Source organism: Austrofundulus limnaeus, unplaced genomic scaffold (genome assembly GCF_001266775.1).
Source record: "Austrofundulus limnaeus strain Quisiro unplaced genomic scaffold, Austrofundulus_limnaeus-1.0 Scaffold1159, whole genome shotgun sequence".
NCBI lineage: Eukaryota > Metazoa > Chordata > Actinopteri > Cyprinodontiformes > Rivulidae > Austrofundulus > Austrofundulus limnaeus.
In genome coordinates, this window is record NW_013953561.1 from 3483 (window position 1) to 6023 (window position 2541).

The 2541-nt window shown below is 37.8% G+C and overlaps 1 long non-coding RNA gene across 1 annotated transcript; it reads left to right on the forward strand.

The window, feature by feature from the left end:
* Nucleotides 1-50: 50 nt before the first annotated feature.
* LOC106534384 (uncharacterized) lies at nucleotides 51-812 on the forward strand. The gene is made up of 2 exons (XR_001312340.1): nucleotides 51-358; nucleotides 623-812. It is a non-coding gene; the product is annotated as an uncharacterized LOC106534384 (long non-coding RNA).
* Nucleotides 813-2541: the final 1729 nt, after the last annotated feature.

Below are 2541 nucleotides of genomic sequence, written 5' to 3' on the forward strand. Positions count from 1 at the left end.
TCCATGAACCACGTGACCATGTGTCGGCTGGTTCAAAGAGTGTCGCAACTCTCTTTCTATAGGGCTCTGGTACTGAGGCCGCCCGGCACCGTTTGGGGCGTGGTGGTGCCGAGGCGTGTAGCAGTCACGGATGACGAAGAGCAAGTTGAAATTTTCCAAATGATGGCAGTGCGCTGGGAAAAGCTAAAAATATATAGAGCCAGTTTTCAGAGCAGTGAAGAACCACAACAACAGCCGGAGTGGCTCAAAGCAGTGGGACTAGAACTGCTTTAGTTAAATGGAGGGGATCTCTCTACAGCCACCGTTCTGGCTGCTGCTAACTGTAGACTGGACTCTTCACAAACTTCATCTGCAGACGGTGAGTGCTTCGTGCATTTAGTGAGATATTGAACGTAATTTATGGGACACATGTCTCGCTTGTGAAACTGTACCTTTTATTTATAAAGTTTGTTCTGATGTGTCCTTTGTGCGTGTTCGTTTCCAATGATAACTAGTTAGCAGCTAGCGGCTAACTCTAGTTAGCAATCTAGGCTAGAAACAACACCCCAGCTATACATTTATTGTATTTAGTAATTAATTTTAACTGTATTCGAGGGTAATCTTTGTTTTTTTTTTTGTTCAGAGTCACCTTCGACAAATGACCAGCTGAGCTCCCGGACCGTTTCTCCACTCTCTCCTACACCTATCTGTACCAGCTGCCCCGCTATCCATGTCGAGGCATCCAGGGGCTGGGCAGCTACAGGAGAGCTGCTCCTGATATGTTCGGACTTTAAAGTTCTTTTTAAAGGTGGTTTTGTGGTTTTTTAAAATGTAGTTATATACAGTATTGTCTGACTTTTATTTTTTGAAATAAAGACACTATCAGCATTGCTGTTTGTTTTTCATTGAGTTAAATCCATAAGGAAAATATCAGCATATTTACTCACTTCTAGGCATAAAGTGTGCAGTAACTGTAAGTTCATTTATTAGAAAACCATTTTGGTTTTGTTTTATTGCCTTTATAAGCAACGGTTTGCTGTAGCAGGGGATGAGTATTATTTACAGACTAAATGTCAGACTTTTTATGTCAACAGTTAGCTTTAGCACAGAATGAGCAACGATAAACAGCAGCTACTTTTAAAAGACGTTACTGCTCCGAACTGAGCCGAGAGGAGCCGGACTCAGTAGTGGAAAAGACTATTTTTTTTAAACTGTTATTAATTCTAAAAGACAAATATAGTTTCCTCCTTATTCAGTTTAAATATTGTGACAAGAATTCCCTGTGACTACAAATTCATCTTCAGCTGTTGAGTCTGATTATAGAAGGGTGAATGAATAAAGGAGGCCCAATAATAGGATAGATGTATGTACTGTTTAGCAAAGTTATGTTCATGTTATGTCTATGGAGGATCTTCATTCAGTCTCTCCATCATAGAGCTGTTTCCATTAGAGCTGGACGATATGACCAAAATTGTATATCACGGTATTTTTAACAATTATGGTATTTTACGGTATTTTTCTTTTTATGCTTATCTGTGTTTGTTAACCACATTTTCTGCTGACTAAAAGAAAAACTACTGCAATAAAGTGACTAGTACGCTGTTGCTTCCACACAATATTACAGACTTTCTAGAAGTGATACTGTAATCAGGGCAGTGTCACAATGAAGGAATCACATAACATGACTGTTGTAATGTAAACATAGAACTTTTATTGAACTCACCCCCCCCTCCAAAAAACAACTTTAAAGCAGTGATTCATAAAACTTATACAACAATGAAAAGGTCCATATCTATCTAGTATGCATATATGTCTCTATGTATCTTTATATAATGTAAACCAAAAGGATTCAGGGTGCTTTTTCTATTGCACTGAATGATTCTTGAACAAAATACACATTTAACCTAGTGAGATTAGAAATTTAAACAGTAACAACAATAAGTATGCAACTTCTAGCATTCAAGTGTTTAAATAATGAACCAAAACAAGAGCAGCATGACTTGCATTATAAAAAAGTTTTAAACAGTCAACATTTTTCCTTTATTAAATAACAATATTTAAACAACAAAAACCTGTTTTTAGTTTTCAATATACACATTTTGAAAAGAATATATAAAAATATGGTATGTAACTTTGTTTTTGTTAAGCAGGTAATTTACAAGGTAAACATCTTACTCTCTTATTCTATAAATCACACAAACATAAATAAGTGTGCAACTGCCTGTATTGAATAAAAATATTTAAACAATAAACAATGAGTGTGAAACTTCTAGTATTCAAGTATAGTAGTACAACTTGACTGCAGTATTTTCAGAACAGTTTTCACACATTTTGAACTTTTACAAATTGTGGGCAAGGAAAACCAGACGGTCCACAGCATCTGGTTTGAGGGCTGCCCTGTGGCAYGTGRCMMTGTTCCCTSCAGTGCTGAAAGCTCTCTCTGATGGAGAACTAGTAGCACGGATAGGCACTTGTTGGTCTGGAGGGAAAAGGGCAGGTGCTCAAGCACCACCTGACGTCTACCTGTGCACGTCCCTGGTGCCAGCTCTGGGTCTGACTGAT